At 38.5% G+C, this 18,469-nt stretch overlaps 1 protein-coding gene across 5 annotated transcripts in view; it reads left to right on the top strand.

The window, feature by feature from the left end:
• Positions 1–18,469, top strand: part of LOC105427986 (uncharacterized) — a 278,359-nt gene that overhangs the window by 72,034 nt on the left and 187,856 nt on the right. The gene's annotated exons all lie outside the window — the stretch shown is intronic.

Below are 18,469 nucleotides of genomic sequence, written 5' to 3'. Positions count from 1 at the left end.
GTAGTTTAAGTCAAAGTTTTAATCACTATCGACTTCGGGACATCTCGCATCCCCCGGGACTTACGGATCCGTCGGAATGAGATCGAGAAAATGAACAGCTACTGAAGCCAAAATTATCATTTGAATGTCTAGCTATTCATATCTGCTTATCATTAATATCATATAAACTATTATTTATATCGTCACGCTTTTTTTTTTTAAATTTTTTTATTGCTCAAAATTGCTTTGGTGGTGAAAGTTAACTTGTGATAATAATGGCAAAAAAAAGATATTTCTTAAATTTAAATAAATTTTAACGTGAAACTGATAAAGAAGAAAATTTATATTAGCTAGTACATATATAATAGATACGCATAAAAATACATAAGATGATTGTACTGTGCGTATATAAATAATATATATAAATTATATATTAAAATTTTTTCACACAAATATAATTATGTTTCTTGATACATGTTTATACTTATATACTACATTGAGAATTCTCTATTACATATATTTAAGACAATTTTTCTTCGATGTAGTACAATTTTACTATTTTACTATTTTTTTGTCGACAGAGAAATTATAATAATTGATATTAAAGAGAGTAGCCACAATGTAAGTATCACAATCTCTCGTGCCACAAAACGAAAATGCGGAATGAGGAACCTCGGCGCGTAGATTAGGAAACGAAGTTTCAGCCGGAAATACCGACATGCGCCGGGTGAACATTCAACGTGAGCAGGGTCGGAGGGCCAGATTAATTGATACTGTTACGGAGAAGCCGAGAAAGAGAGAGAAAATCGGGAGAGGAAGTGGAGAGAGAGAGAAAGATAGTGAGAGAGAAAGAGAAGGAGGCATGTAAAGGTATAGAAAAAGAAATAGATGTATAGAGATGGGGTGAAATCAAAGTTGTTGGGCCACTGCAGAGGAAATGCAGTTGCGGTGTCGGCGAAGCGATGGTCCTTGCTGGGCAGGACCATGTCGGAGCAGCAATTGAACATTTGGCTAATGTGTTTTTCCATTCAGAAAATTGGACATTTCAGGCGTACACGCGCTGTGACGGGTTTAAACTCGATACGCCGAATTATTTATTTAATTGAATTTACTCTTCAACCTCGACATCCATGATCTCTCTCTCCATTCCTACTTTATTAATCGTTTTCTGCATGTTTCCTATATTCGTCAAAGATGAATGTTTAATAATTCGAATTCTAAAGTGAGCTTATCGACGTAAATAAAACTATGTTTTATATAAGACAATATTATTTGCAAGAGTAATGTAATTAAATTTTTAAAATATTCTGGAAATTCCATTCTTTAAGATATGTCTTTTTTCATGTATGTATAAAGATGTAAGTAAAAAAAAGAAATAAGATTTGAAGAAATTATACGAGAATCGATATCGATATCGATAATAGTGAAGCGATAAAAACTAAAATTAATATTTTATGTGCAATTTTATGTTATATAATTGCATCTTTTAAGTAAATTGCAAATTTGTTAATTTATGATCTTTGATTTGACTTTGCAGGTAATATTTAAAAAGTTAAAGTATTCAAAGGACATCCTGGCTGATAATGTTTTTAAATTTACTTTCCGAAACTTGAAATTTTCTTGAAATTTTCCTGTCTCAATCGGACAGTTTGTTAGAACATTACATGTACATTATCCATGTACGTATCACGCCGTCACGCTTTCCGTCTCCTCTAGGAAGGGTCTTCGTAGGGTTTCGTGCGTTCTGGCCGCGTGCCATCGTTTCCGTCTCCAACCTCGGACATCTTTCCGGCTGCGGTCCTTGCCGACCGTATGGAACGCCGCTTCCTCGGCGTTGGCGCGCGGAACGAGTTTAATTCGACCGCTCTAAGAAACTGGCTGCGGTCGCATTCCTCAGGCAAGTTCCTGATTGTGTGTCCAGTGCCGTCGGGGGAGTTCGCGCGTTCCCGCCGCGGGGACGGTCACCACTCTCTACCAGCGGCCTGACCACCAGTATTTATGTCCACAGGACACAACCGGGGTATCCCGAGTGTTCCGGGTAGTTTCTCGGACCCGCGTCCCGCTGGCCCGCTAATGGTTATGGTAATTACCGGCCCTAATTGCGAGCAATGGAATTACCAAATATCAAAGTTCGCTGCGACGGTGCTCGCGTCTACTCACACCGTTCCTTTTGCGACGGTTCACTGCACTAACGCCGTCTGCGCGCGATCGGCAAGAAAAGAGTTAATTTTGTTTAATCGATCGACACTTGAAGCTCCGGAGTTCTAGACAATGCTAGATATAGCTCTATTGCTAACTAACATACTCCGAAGAGAAATTTGATAAAATATTTTTAAGATAATATCTATCTATAATATCGCTCTTCGACAGTATATCTTTTGTAGACACTTAAGGCGTGAATAAAATTATACGTTGTATTCTTTAAGGCAAGGATAGAATTATTTTGCTACATGTAGCAATTATATATGTTGGATGCAGTATTTTTAGTTAAACCTAAGTGATACGTAGAGTACGCGAAGCTATTCGATAGATGCAAAGCAACAACGCCAGACACGAGTTACTCCGACTCGTTAATCGGCCTCTCCGCTGCTCATTGTAATCACATTCATTGATTTCGAGGTTGTTTCGAGGCGTGTGTATCCCGTTTTCGTTACGGTTCTTTCTTCGGCCGGTGCGTGCGGACTGACCGGCGCAAAGGTAAAAGTTGAACCGTCGGAGGTGCCTTGATGTGGTTATCGCGCCCGGGAAATCCGGCTCTTTACCTCCCGGAGGCCGGCTAAATTGGCAAATATTAAAATTCTTTCGATGCGGAAGGAGCGTGTACAATGGCTCGTGAAATGCAGGAACTCTCGACGTTCCCTCGCCCTTGCCTGGGTGGTTGTCCGCATTTAAAACCTCCGCCGAGTTTTCCTGTGCTTTTCTCCGTGCTCGATTTGAAAATTTCGTCTGATTACTTTATTGTTCTCCGAACGGACCAGCTTTCGTTCGTCCGATTCACTACTGTGGATTTTATATTTAACAGTCGCAAACTGGATTATTTGTCAAATGCCGGTTTTATACTTGATCGAATTATTTATTGTAACTCGAGTTAGAAAGATTGAAAGATGTCATTTAATTTCGAAGTCATTGAAAGTTATGACAGTACACTAGTACACTTTACGAGCAGAACACCGATAAATTAATTGGACGATATCGAAAATATTATAGCAATTTTATTAAAAAAAATTTTTTTAAATTTAAACTTCTTAACTTAAAAATTGAATTATTTGTATTTAGATTTATTCATATTGTATTTGTATGATTTTTGTTTATTTGTTCACATAAAAGGAATGTTGAAGAAACGATGAAGCTTTTGCAAAACATTGCTTTTGGCAACATGACACGACGTGTTCGCAAATGGATTAATTTCCATGAATTTTTAACGCTAGCTCGGGCTGAAAATGAAAAAAGTTTCTTGCCAGTCGCTGTAATTAAAACGCCTTATACGAGGCAAGGAGACCTTACAGACAGCTTTGTTAATCGAGCTGGAGGTGCTCTCGCGTCATTCGCTCGCCTAATAAAAATTAACGGCGAGCAGGTGCAGGGGTTGCGTGAAGGGTTGGGCAGCCTCGTTTCGAGGCGGCCAAAGGGTTGCTCTCACGGCGAGAGGGCGGGCGCCAAGAAAAATTATAAAAATAATCTGGCCGAGGAGGGGGCAGTCAATTGGGGTGGAAAACTTGCGTAACAAGCAGTCCCGAGGAAATTGCGGGAAAAACCGTTTGCCACGAACGGACGACAGCGGCTGCGGAGAGAGGCCGGTACTAGCTCGGTTGAACCCCTGACGGTTCCATTCCTGACGGTGGGAAGCGAAGAAAAATAAACGAGTCGAGTACGACGGGAGTCAACCGTGGAAATAATAATATTAACGTTACGTAAGAAAGGCAGAGTACCGTCGACATCTTTGAAGTTTCGCGGTTTCGAAAATGAGAGTATCTTCGTCGTCCTTTCTTTCACGAATTACCCGCAAGATTATATATTTAAAGAGACATTTTCTAAAATATATACGCGATATAAAATAAATATTGATTTTAATTTTTAATTTAATATTTTAATTTTTTCTTCTTTTTCTAAATTAATTTTATAATTATAATTAACTTACTGTTTTATTAAATTTTATAATTATTTTTATTAGATTTACTAATAAATATTATATATATTTATAAATATATTATTTAATTATATTTAATCTAGGATTTTCGAAAAACAATCTGATTATTGTACTTTATTAATTTCTTTATACACATGTGCGTAGACATAAAACAGTTCTAAATCGATTAGTGTATAACTACTCGTCAAGAATGCGTCAGAAATCAAGTGGGTCAGTAGAGCGCATAGACGCGTGGCCCGACACGTTCCGCTTTCGGATTTGTCGTGCGTGCGAGCCTCGTTGCGTGAAGTCTCTATCGATTTTATCTTTGGCCTCGCGCGCCGTAAGGCCACGCTATGAAATACCTAATTCGGTCGAACGTGTGCGAGTTCCCGGAACGATCCGACAAGTAGCTATTTACGTGCACTATCGCGAGGCAAGGTGAGAGTGTCGGGGATTTTGGGCAAAAGGAGGAACAGGGATAGGGGAGGGGGTAGCTACCCCAATTCGTACGCTGGCTGGCTTAAACGGTCCTCGCTTAATACGACACAAGAGGCTAATCTTAAAAAATTCTGGCCGAGATAAGCCCTTCCGGAGGCCCCGAATCTCCCTCACTCCTTGCCCCTTAACCTCCCAGGCAGTTACGGAACTTCTGAGCGGAGCAGATTGAGCCACCGCTCTTCTTTTCATTAGCTGATAACTGGATTCCGGGATACGCCTGGCGTACGAACGACACGTTAACCTTTCGCATAACTATCGTTAGAAATATTACCGGGGAGACTGCGCCACTCTCTACTTCTTCAAATTAACATATCTTGATAAGATCACCATCGATGTTGATATAAATTTTGTTTCCGAAACTTTCTTTAAACGAAAGATGGCGAATGATAAATCGCGAAGCCGTTTTACGTTAATCTTGGGATATATTGAGTTCGAATAAATGAGATTATTTTTTCAAAAATGTGTATTTATTTAAAAAAAATTTTTTATATATCCTTTAATATTTTCAACGTACATTTGTAAGTACATTTTGCGATTATATAATCATTACACACTTTCTATTGCTGTGAAAAGTGGAATATGCATTGTAGAATTAATCGAGTTGGTTAACCATGTAAGTGAGCTGAGAATAATTTTCGTCAGCATTTTAAGATTAGTTTCCTTAGGAAAATGGTTCCAATTTTTCTCACTTCTTTTCGTTTCTCTTTCTCTTTCATAACGTCGTATTTCGCTTGAACGAGGTGTCGGTGACCGACTGACGCAATATTAGCCGGTCGGTCCCCGTCATCTGTGAGAAGTGCTCAAAGAGATATCCGCGAAACAAGTTTTCCCGCAATTTTCCTTCCTATACTCGCGAGGGCCCCTGGGAGAATCTCTTCTACTCTTGCTATCTCTCTCGCTCTCCTTCTCTCTCTATCTCAATTTCTCTTACTTCTGCGATCCAAGTAGTCGAAGTATCCAGAGAGAAAAAGGGAGAAATAGAGAGAGATACGAGAAGAAGGTACCCCCCTGGAAAGATGATCGCGCCGGGCCGTTGGCTATAATTTCATTAGCTACCACGAGACAAATGAGCGACCATTGTGAGACGCGCCGGTTGGTCGGAAGATTTTCTTCGTTTACCCGTCGCATGCAGTTACGGAAATAGCAACAATATTGGTCAAAAAAAAAAAACACAACTATCTATCTATATCGAGAAAATGTATGTTTGTTTGAAATTAATTAAAATTCGTAAATAATTTTTGTGCTATTAAATTGTGCTAATAACTATAACATTACAATACATTTCTCTGTAATTAATTAGTTGGCATTAAGCAAATTATGCATTAATCGTTATTTATGTAAAAGAAAAGATTGAAAATGTTGGGAAAAAATGTGATTGCTCGATATTTTTAATTAAACACTTTTTACTTCAGCGAAATGAATCAATTGATAATGCGATCTTCCTTCGCGCGTGTTAATTCAGGTCGCGCAAAACACCAAATCATTACTTGTACTGCTTCATGCTGCTCTTTCGCTTTTTTCTTTTTTTTTTTTCCTTTCTCTTTCTTCCTCATGCCGACTGTTTGCACTGGTAATTACCGGCGCACGAAATACGTCGCAAGAAAAACATTAATATCAAACGACGTGGCTGCCGACAGTGCAAATAGAGGATCTTAATGGTGAGCCAACTTTCGAGCAGACTCGAGGAGGAGGGCAGGCGTTGGGAGTACAAGATGGAAGATGTGGAGGGACACCTTCCTTTCAACCCCTTGCTACCACCGTCTCTGTATCGTGCTTCATCGGGACTTTCTTCGTAACTAACGATACTTCCTTGTGGTTTAAAGAGACATTTTCATCATGTTTCTGCTTCTCTTTGCCATAGAAGCAGAAATTTCTACTAGATTTTGAGATTGAAATTTACTTGCAAAAAGGACTTTTGGAATAAGATAGCTTTCTACTTGGTAGAGAAATGTTAAATCATGCTCGACTGTAATTTTCAGCGAGTTTTATGTCCCCTTCCCCGTCTAGAATTTAGCTCTGTGACTGTTGATAATTCTTTCTTTCTTGCCTGGCGTACTGTCCTCCACTCATACGCTCCTCCCTTGCTTTCTACGAGAAGCGATTCATATTTTTTTTTTTTTTTTTCGGCATATTGCGACTGAGGCTTGAGTGCCCGGTCCTCGCTAAGGAAGGTTGGGGCTTTGTCCAATTAAGCGTCCGAAAAGCCAGTCTTTTCGACTGACAGCGCGCGCGAGCGGCTTCGCATATTTCTGTCAGGAGAAAAAGAGAAAGGGAGAAAAAGAGGAGAGGAGGGAGACGATTTTACCACGTTGTTGGAAAAGAGGAAAAACTCTTCTTCCTGATGATTGCCGCCGCGATACACCCTCCTTTCCTGTCCTCCATCTCTCTCCAACGCTATTCACTTTTGACTCGAGTATTTCGTTGAACGTCCCAAGTTATCAGCAATTAGCTCAATAATTTCCTGTCGTCCCACGGTTGACAGCTCGTCATTTTGACGGTCCTTCGACCGCCCTATGAAAAATTCCGATCTGGACTCTCGTTCTTCTCTTTTATGCGCGACCCTTAATAATCTTATATTAAAAAATGAATTCAGAACGAGAACGGGAAGTGATTTTTCGACCATCTTTTCGTGTTATGTGACTGTATTGTGATTTATCTATTACACAAAAAGCTTTACTACTTACTTACTATTATACATACATTCTTAATCGTATCCTTTCCGTTTCAGACTTTTATTATTCGCAGCATGGTTTTGTGCGGCTTTTAGTCCTCCTCTATGATAAAGTTTTAATCTTCCCGTACTTACGCACCGAGCGTGAGTGTGCCAGGGACAAAGGAATTGTCAGAATGAGCGAGGAGCCTCTTTATTTCATCGAGTTTAGGAGAAGAGAGCCGCGGAACTGCCGTCGGCCGGGGTATTAAAACTCTTCGAAAGTTTCTCGGCGCGCGCCAGGTGACGTCATTATCGACTCTTCTGTCTTTCGCGTTGCCGTCATCGCCACCGCTGCCGTCCGTTCGTTCCTTCCTATCTGCTATCTTGGCCCCAGGTCGTGGGACTTTCGGCGGCGTTAGCGCTTGGATAGGTAATGTGACGCGTGTCTTCCCGGCACTCAAGCTAGACTCACCGCGGCAGGCTCTGAACTTGGCTTGAGTGCCAAGTTGCCTCGGGTATTAAGCGTATTAGGTACAAGTGGTTTCTGACTGGAGAGGGCATCGGTCATTAGCATGGATAGATTCGAAGGTTATTAGCCATTACCGCCATTAGGCGGCTCTCCTCGACCCAGACGTCCTCCTCGTTGTCGTCATCGTCGTCTTCGTCGTCGACATTATCTAGCATTGTCAGTTTCTATCAAAACCGTCAGGGAAACTTCGTCCGTAGCCCTTTTCGGAATATCAAGAAACGCTTGATATTCCACCATTTCCTCGCAACTGAGTTAATCTACAAGTGATCTCTCCGTAATCATTTCTGCTACGCCTTATTCGATACATTTAGTATATTGTCCCTGTTCTAACAAAACAGAAAGTTATTAATGATTCACTATTAAATATCATTTCTGTAATAACGTGAGCGTTTGCGAAGTAAATATCTTTTGTTATTGCTAAAATTTGAAAAAAAGTATACTAGCTACTTTATTACATGAGATTGAAATTATTTCCTCTCGTATTCCTTAATATATACGCTATCCATTTTTCTTTCTTTTTCCACGATTAAAACTAATCGCTTTAACATCTGTCTCACACGCGCCGGAAACTCGCAATCCATTTCCGCGAGCCGATGTTTACCGGATGGAAAACTTTGCCATCAAAGACCGTGGATTTGACATCGTCGTTCATCGCGTGCCGGCGCGACTGCGGATGTCTTCTATACCGGCGGCACGTTGGCGGTCTTCAGCGTAGGAAACGGAGAAGATGAGGACCGACGGATGTTTGGTACGTTGCGGTGTTGCCTCATATTGGATTCTGGCGCTTTCCCCTCCCGTTCCTTCCACTCTTCTCTCCGCCGTTCTCGAAGATGAAGGTGAGGTATCGTCCTCCAGTAGCAGCGAGTCCGGAATTAACCGCAAGGGAGATACTCCTCCGGGACTAATCACGCGCAAGTTCTCTTGTCATTCGCCAAGATTGATTTTAGGATTCTGACGCAGAAAATAGTTCGTCGTCGCCCGAGGTAATGCTACGTAATTTAACCCTTTCGCGGTCTGCGGAAAACCATTTTCCCAATGTGAATGATAATGTCTTATTTTACATATCGATATGAGTCATCTCTCATTACTTTTGGTATAATTAAACGTCATCTTGGAAAGGGTTTTAATATTAATTTTGATTTTAGAATGCTTAGATAAATAATTTATCTATCTCAAAAGTTATTTTGCTCTAAGGATGTTACGAACATGTAATATTATGAGATGATTGGTTTATATATCTAAGAATAAATAAAAATATAAACTTTACATTTTGAAAAACTATTAATTAAGATTACGAGATGTTATATATAGATGTTAAGAATAATTATATGTAAAACAAGTAATATTTTAACTTCCGACTTCAGCGAGAGCTTGACTGTCGAGATTTATATACGACGTTTTAGCGCGTTTGTGTTCGGGGCTCTAGCTTCCAAATTACATGGCCCCGGAATTGACAAGAATACGCGAGCATCCGGTGAAATACCGGGGTTATACGTGCGGCCCACGGTCCCATAGGAATTCGTCATCCTCCATGGAGTTTGTCCATCGAGCGAATACCGCTGGATGAACGTTTCCCCGCCAAATGCTCGGTTATTTGTGTGACAAACGAGAGACGTCAGGGTCGCCCCCGTCCGGCCGTCCTCGTCCAACTCGTCCCCCTCGTTCTTCCCTCATCTCCTCTCCCCCGCCCCACATGCTGCACGTAGTTCGCGTTTAATCCATTGATTAATTCACTTCGTTACCGCGTCCTTTATGATTAGTTGGCCCTTTACTACCATTTTCTCTCCTGTACACACGAGCTGGAACTAATGCGGTCAGCCTCTCTCCCGCGTGCATGAGTTTGCCGCCCTCTTCTTAATATGAGCCTCTCTGCTGTTCGGGACTAATCTTGCTGATACTTGCCATAAGAGTATCTAGCATGAGGACCAAGTTTGACAAATTGGATATCGATTAGAGAAGAGAAGCCGCTTTAGTTATAGTATACTTTTATTTCAAATATTGTAAATTGTACAAAAATTTATATTAAAATTGCAATGTAATATAATAATAATAATATAAATATTTTTCTAATAATATTAACTTATTTACGCACATTAAAATAGATGTAATTTATTCAAGATTGATTGAAACATAACTTTTTTCATAATTATATATTTTCATAAGTAGTATAGGAAAAGTAATTATTTTCTCAAAGATTACAAAGAAAGATTACAAAAAGAAATGATAATGTAGTAGATTATTAAGTTCCAATTTGTCCTATCAAAGCGACTCGTAAACTCGACACAATCTGATGTTCTTACAAACTATTCATCTAACGGCCGCGTTATAAAAATAGACCATTCTGATAGCTCCGTTTTATGAGCAGTTTTTCGCAGCATTAAGGAGATATTTGATTTTACGAAGTCGCATGTAATTCCTTCTTTATTCTTTCTTACGACTCGCGTAGAGTGCTTGTACCAGATTAACTCCGTTTCGAATTTAGTCACGAAACTCTGTTCAAATAATGCTTGGAAAAACGACTTATCTCATTATCGATGAAAATTGTAACGAGTACAACTACATCGTCGATCGATTGCTATCTTGTTAGATTATGATTTTATTTTGCCTTGATGTCTTAAAGCCTTTGCGAATCAGTGTTCGCAGGAATAATTTGCCGAGAAGCGCTCTGAAAGCAGTTTGCTATGACCATATTCCGCAAAGTGCTAAACTATGAGAGAAGTTCACAAACGAACGGGCTGCTTGGCGACTGTGCCATCGCTCGGGAATCTTTACTATTATTTCGTAATTAAACGTAGCGTTCCGCACAAGTTTAGACAAAAATCCTTAAATTGTTCGCAACCGCGCCACTCCAGAAGTAGCGGTAAGCGAGGTCTGACCGTAACACCGTCGCACGAACTTGTTTAACGGGGCCAAAGAAACTGGAGACGAACTTTCGCAGTTTTTACGCCACGGGGCTCAGTCCGACTTATCGAGCTTGAAGCAGAACAAAGTTCAAAGCTACGTTATCTTGGTGGGTATTGTTTTGAGCCCGCCCGCGACCGGTTCGTTCGCGAGTCTAAATGCTCGTCGTCATCTTCGCGCGACTTTGTCCGATAATTTTGAAAACTTTGAGATTCCCTTAATGTCTATTGCTTGTCGGTGTTATTTTCTTACGTCTGCCACGACCATGGAAACAACTATTGCCCTGTTTGCAATCAGCTATTTTTATAAGAGTGACGATATTGAACAATATTGAAAGATATAATTGTGTTGAATGTCTAATATCGAATAATGTTAAATCACCAAAGTTATTAAAACCATCAAGGAGAGATACGATATATTTATAAAAAAATCTGTTAACTACGTGAATGTTTATGACAAAGTTTATGAATAATCCCTAAGAGATTATAATTATAGCAAAAAGACTAGTAGAGTAACGAAAGGCCAATTTTCTTTACTTAATTTTCTTTATTTAACTTTTTTTTAATAATATTTTTAAAAAGAAAATAATTTGATAGATTTAGAAATATTTTTTATATTGATTGAGGTTAATATATTATTTTTGCAATGTTTTTTAGAGATTTATTTTAAATTTTTTATAATTCATGTCTCGCAAAAATCATCCTTGCTTTTATACTTTATTTTAGTAGTCCAATATCAATAACAAACCATTGATACGACATACGCGTTGCTTTGTAACTGAAAACAAGATAAATCACAGCCTCTTTTGGATATTTTTATAAACCACAAACAGATCAGATAGCTGCATCGATCAATTTCGGGATTGTGCTTCAGACTTGTATGATAATAATGCAAGAAACTTCCACTTCACCGAGCGAAACCGTCGTTGTCGAGCGGCGCTTCTCTTTCCTCTGACGTGTTGCCACCCTCTCGACGGTTTGCTCCTTTTTCTTCTTGCGGCGTCCGTCGTCGTGTGACACGCGGATGCATCCAGAAGGCGGACATCCCGCGGGACGTTCCGCGTGATGCGAATACATATCGGTTGTTTACGCGCCCCGCTATTTTCGAAGCGATACGTCAATCCGATATTTGGAAAACTTTTGTATCCCGTCGCGTGTAGAGAAAAGAAGAGGAAGAGTGAGAGGAAGAGAACACAAGCTTCAGTGTTTGGTACTGGGAGGCAAAGAGATGAGACCTTCCCGGGTTTCCGTTCTTCCTGCAAGGCGACCTTCTCTTCTCAAGCGAAATCGATCCTGATGCGGAGCAAGCAGGAAGCACAAGCAATAAATCTCAATGGTCCATGGAAGTATCTTTCTTCTTGCTCCTCTGCACGATTTTGACATCAGGAAGATCAGTCAGAAAGATGCAAATGTAATTTGGAATGATACAACTACTTGTGTAATTTTATTGAACTTAAGTTGATCAGTACTTGCATATAATCAATAACTGAAAAGAGGAACTAAAAAAATTAATTTGTATCTTGTTTTTTAAATTTAGATTAATTTTGATCTTATGATTTCAAATATGTATATATACGTATTATATATATATATATATATATATATATATTTGTTATAAATATTCATTATTTACAGTACTATATTAAAGAAAACTAAATTATTGTATCAGGATATGTCGTCATTGGTAGCATTTATAGTTTTATAATTCTTATAGAATGTGATGAAGATAATAATATTTTTATTCTCCATTATATGATTTACATTATTTTGTATAAATTTATCTCTTCGTGCTAAAGTACAGCAAATTACGTTAAAAAATTAGTACGATAATATATCAAGCCCAACTTTATATATAATTTACGTAGGAATATTCGCATTAATATATAACTGTCTGTATTACTTTCGCGATATTTATTAAAAATAAATATTTAAAAATTATTTGTGAAATACTCAACTATTATGACGCCGATTGAATGCCGGAAAAAATATCAATGATGAAACTGTCGCGAGATATCAACGGAAACTATTAAGGATTCTCGAAAAATCCTGTGTCAGAACGCAGAAGGTAGATCGTTAAGTCGCGCTTTCGAGAGAATGCGCGCACATGAATAAGCTGTTATACTGGCGCTAGTTTGATAAATCGTTTCATATGATAGAGAAGGATATAGACGGTAAAAGATACAGGGATAAGAGGGACAGAGGCAGAATTCGGGAACGTGCGTGCGGCGACTACCGTCGGCTTAGTCGCGATAGAAATAGTCTCTATCTTTCTCTCTCTCTTCGTCCTCTCTCTTCCCGTCCATTTTCTCCTCTCTCGTCACCGTTATCCATGACGATGTGGGCTGGCTTTAATCGTTTCTCGTAAATGCCTGACGAGTTTATAATTTCCAAGTTTCTCCGACGTCCTGAATATCCCGCGGAAATTTTGACGCAAAGATTCGCTGTAAAGATGATAGGTGAAAATCGCAATCACAGGTTAATTTTAATAAAAAAAAAAGACTGACACGCATATATTTGGGAAAAGCATTTTTTTAACAAAAAGTTCCTTATAGCCAAAGTTAACAAAGTTTGATCTTTGCGTTTGAGTAATATTTAAGACAAATATATGGAGCGATTTTAATATATTAATTTCTTTACTTTCACGTGGATTTATCAAGAAATATTTGAACGAAGATGAATCACTAATGAGTAGATAAACCGAGGCTTTTTAAAAAAGTAATGTCAACATTACTTGAACAATCATCTGTACTTTGCAGTTTCGCACTTTTTTTGTCTACTCATTTATTCATTTAGCAACGTACCAACTTTCATCAGATGCTTGTACTATTTCATTTCTAAATTTCTGGTATCTTTTCCGATTCTTCCTTCGTCGAGAATTCTTTTATCTATTACGAATTGAATGCATTGAGTTATAATATCATATGAGTATTAAAATTATCTTTAAAAATAATTCTATTTGTTTTTCTTTATATATGCGTGTATTTAAACACGTTATTAGATTTTTATTATTATATCTTTTATATAAAAATATACATTAGTTATTAATATAATATATGAAATCTTAAATCTTATATTGGTATCAAAAAAATATAATATTAATTAATATATATAAGATTTGCGAAAGTAATAGAGCGCCTCACATTTATTAATAATTTTGTTGAAGAATGTATCGTATGATAAAAAATAATTTTAACTATAGAAAATATAGACTAAACAGTTATGAAATTTTACGCGTCCCCTGCATGCATGATGAATTATTGAGGAAGATCTGAAACTAAAGCAGTAAGTGAATTCGGGGGATTTTCACCCTGGCCATAAACTCACGTGTCTTTAGCGAGTTGGTATAGCCGGCAGGATTTCGTTGGATTCTGCGCCATTATTCGGACCCTTACAAATTGCTCAGCCAATAAATTATCTATAAAACGGCCAGACCGTCCGTTGCGCGAGATAACGGCGTATCTTTGCAGTTGTTATCGATGGCGATCGCTCGATTTATTATTACGTGAGCGTGGACGGGGTTTAGCGATGGTATGGCCAAAAAGCTTGCTGCGCGTATATGTTCTTCTCGTTCCGAACTATATCACGTACAGCATTGCCATTTTCCATGACCGTTTGCGATAGTCTCTCGTGAGACATTCTGATAAATATTGAAAAATTACCAGATACTTTGTTCTTGGAGATAACACAAGTATTAGCTTGAAATGATCTTATAAAAAAATTAAAGATACTCAAAATTATTGTTAAAAATATCAATTGCATTGCTATGTTTGAAAACATTTTTGATCTTCGAACAACATTCGAAACGTAAAAAGCTTTTCTATTTTTTTCCCGATTATAAAAATTGAATCGTTTGGAAACGTGAGATTGATCCAAAATAATGTCTCCAAAATAATGTAAACGCTTCTTTATTCATGTGTGTTTGGGAGTGGCTCTTGTCGATCGTCGATTCTCCGCCGGAAATTGCGTACTAGTTAGCCGGAGAATAAACAATTCCCGGCAGTTTCGTGTAACCGCGCGACGAAATGAGGACAGGAGGATTCCGGTCGTGTTCGACAGGAATTTATTAGCCGCGCGCGGTCGCGCGCAACGGATGATACATCGCAGTGCTTTATCGCTGTTCGGGAAATACTTTCGGGGGTGAGCGCGCGCGGTAATGCCGTCCCTCGTCGCGCTCGTAAGGGCATCGAATGGGTTGAAACGTACGAGCGAGAAGACGGGACGGGACGAAGCCGGAGACGACGGAGGTCCGCTAATGTTCCGATACGTATGTCCTTCGTGTTCTTCGTTTCGCGGCTGGTATGCAGCACGACGACTCGGCGGAAGGAAGGTGTTCCGGGCGAGCACGAAGGGCGGTGGCGGTGGCGGTGGCGGTGGCGGTCCCGATGGCGCGGGTGGAGGGCTCTGATTTACCGAGGCAATCGCTCTTTATTTCTCTCCAGGCGGCCCTCCCGCGTCCGCCCTACCTCGATAGATATCGCCTTGTAATAGCTTTCCGTTACCTGAATATATCCGCCCAGTGAAATTTATCAGATTGAATCTATGGGAAACAGGAGGCCTCAATGATGCTTAACATCTTGCGCGTATATATTTTATTACGTGTCCCTGTCGTTACGTAGTATGTATGTAGATACGGATGTAATGTTACAGCGCTTATATACAGAGATGCGAATACAATTACTTCTCTATATCTTAATGTTTATATACAACAGAATGATATATATATATGAATGATATATATATATATATATATATATATATATATATATACATACACACACATATATATATATATATATATATATATATATATATATAGATGTATTTTAGATAAATTATGTTTAATTATGAAGAATATAGAAAAAGAGAGAATTTAATTATGATTAACAGCAATGTGTGATATTAGATTTAATAACTTCTACATCATATTTTGACACTACCTTTTATATGCTTTATTGTCGCCAACTTTGTTACATAACTTTATCTCTTTTTTATTGATTAATCGTTTATGTAATGGTTGTTGCATAAGTTTTAATTAAAATCCGTTCTAAATAATATTAATATTGCATTTGTATGTTTAGCTAATTGTATGAAAATTTGAAAGATGTAGCCAATAGTTTTTGAAGCTTATTTACATCATGAAGAATTAATTGATCAAATTTACATAACATAATGTTTTGGATAATACGTACGGATAATACGATTGTGTACACAATTAGATTGATAGTACACAACATTTCTGAACATTTGATAATACTGATGTATCGAATTTACTTCTTTTTATTTGTCTTCAACAAAATTGTTGAAGATGATCTTTTTACATTTATATACGATCTATTTTATTTTAAGTTAAATTTTTACGTGATTGCTCAATAAGGATCTTAAATTATAGTTAAGTTTTCACATGGAATATAGTCTTTTTTTTTTGTTATATAGGTAGACCATGATTTCATAATAAATGAAGTTTTGTGTAATCATAATTTAAAAAAAATACAGAGAAAAGCAAGTTGTTTGTTATTAGTTATATAGTAGATGGACTATTCGACTTCAATCCAGCGTCGTCCGAGGGCAGCACGCTGCAGAATCCTGAATCCTTTGCTTTAATCTCGTAAGGATGACTTCCGCATTTAGGCTCAACGATCTCACGAAACCAAGCTCAATACATTGCACTCACACATTTACATTATACATTTAAACATCATATATGCATTCATACATTTTTATAATAATATAGTGCAACAAACGTTTAAAAGTGATAAAAAAATGCAATTTAATTTAAAAATAAGAATACGAATAAAAATTAAACTGTATATATTTAATAAAGCAGAATAGCGAAAGCTTATTTTTTCTAGTTATATTCTTTAATTAAAATTTATATTATCCTTTTTTCCTTAAAGCCTTTTATATTTGATTCAAGTCACTCACCGTTGATATGAAGTGTATCTATTTCCTCGTTTTTCTATTTCCCCTTTCATACTTGTTTCAATTCTTTTCTTATTATATAAGATTAATACCTTACCTTATTTTACGATAGGACAAGCAAAATTGTTTTTTGATAGAGGTAATATAACTCATAACGTTGCATTTTCTCTACCGCGGCCGCTCTCCAGCTTAGAGAGACGAGTTTCTTTCGCAATTTATATCTGATACTAAGGATATTATCGCTCGGGTACAGCTACGATCAATGTTCCAATCGCTAGAGTGGCAGGAAAAGCGGAGCGAGACGAAAAGAATGGTAGAAAAGAGGAAGGACGAGATTCGAGTTATCGCCCGCGAATAGATTTATGGACTCTCCTGCGGCATCAAGAGGCAAAGTCCGTTTCCCTCGTCTCCTTTCTTTTTCCGTTCGCGGGGCAGCGCCCCGTTCCTTTCTTCCCGCGGCCTGTCTGCTCGTCCGAGAGGACGGTCTCTTCTCTCACGGGCTCTTTCGATGCAGCCCAGATGCGGCCGCAGCTGCCATTGTTCCGGCGATCGTTATCCGAGCTCGCGGCTCCGAGCAAAAGTTACTACACTCTATCTGGAATCTCAATTAATGCCGCCGTCCTTATCGCGAGATCATCCCCTTATTATCGACGAGCCGCCTTCCGCCCCCGCTCTTACGCAGCTCTTGCGGAATTTATCGCTACCCCCCTTTGCCACTCTCCCCGCTGCCATTCGCCATCCCTCTGAGTGTGCTTGAGGAAGAAGTACGCACTTCTGGAAAACCGAAATCGGCGATCCCGATAATGAGGACGATTTATCGATCGTACGATGTGTTATCTCGTTTTGACTGGCCAGTACTATCATCATTTTCTCTAAATATCTATTTGTTTGTAATAATTATTCTTTTAACGCATCGTGTCGACGAGATTCCGAAATTTTTAAAGGGAATTTTGTACGTGAACGTTGACTTACCTACGCTCACCGCGTTCGACATAATTGCTTCTGCTGATTAAACAACCGCGGCATAATGAAGTGCAGCGGGCAGAAATTAGTATAATAATTATTCATCGGGACGCGAGTTTCTTATTTCATATTCCACGTAACGAAAGGGATCATTAATTTTTTTGTTCTATGAACCGATGAACAAAAAAAAAAAAATAATAAAATGCGATATGGAAAGGAGGCGGAATTTCTGCGGGAATTCGCTCCACGACAAAGCAAACGCGGCATATTCGCGTCTGGAGGGCATCGAACACGCGTATAGCTCAGCGTTTCCCTGAATGAAACTAATAACTGAATAACTGACAAAAATCGCTGCCGGCTGTTCGGCTGCATTTTTTTGGAGGCTGCGTTTTCGCGCTCACAATGACCAACAGTCCGATCTCTGGCTCGTTGTAGCGATTTCCTGCTTTCAGCCTGGCTCCGACATATTGCATTCGTTAGCCCGCTAGTTAACCCCCTTCAGCGTTGCCAAAACTCGTCGGTCCGCGTTGAGCTGGTCAGTACCGAATATTTACTCGTTCTCGAAATATCACGCACATGGGGCTGCAGAAAAAAAAAAACAGCCGTTGATTCAACATAGGCAGGTTTCTGTTATATATACAGTGATTCGCAAATTTTGCATGGAGCTTTGGAAGATCACATCCTAATCGAATGTTTAGAACTAATTTTTCTTTAGCAATATTGATACTACTATCGTGATATTTTATGATTTATTATTATGATGAAGTTAAAATCTTGTTGATTATACTGATTCGTTAATGACTTTACAAAAATTTTTTAACATTTTTAAAATTTGTTAAAAATTTATTACGTAATTATATAGTCATTACTTAAGTGATTATATAATCATGATTTATGTA

This window comes from Pogonomyrmex barbatus, unplaced genomic scaffold (genome assembly GCF_055798465.1).
Source record: "Pogonomyrmex barbatus isolate J1 unplaced genomic scaffold, ASM5579846v1 scaffold3, whole genome shotgun sequence".
Classification (NCBI taxonomy): Eukaryota; Metazoa; Arthropoda; class Insecta; order Hymenoptera; family Formicidae; genus Pogonomyrmex; species Pogonomyrmex barbatus.
This window is presented reverse-complemented; position numbering and strand designations above follow the sequence as displayed.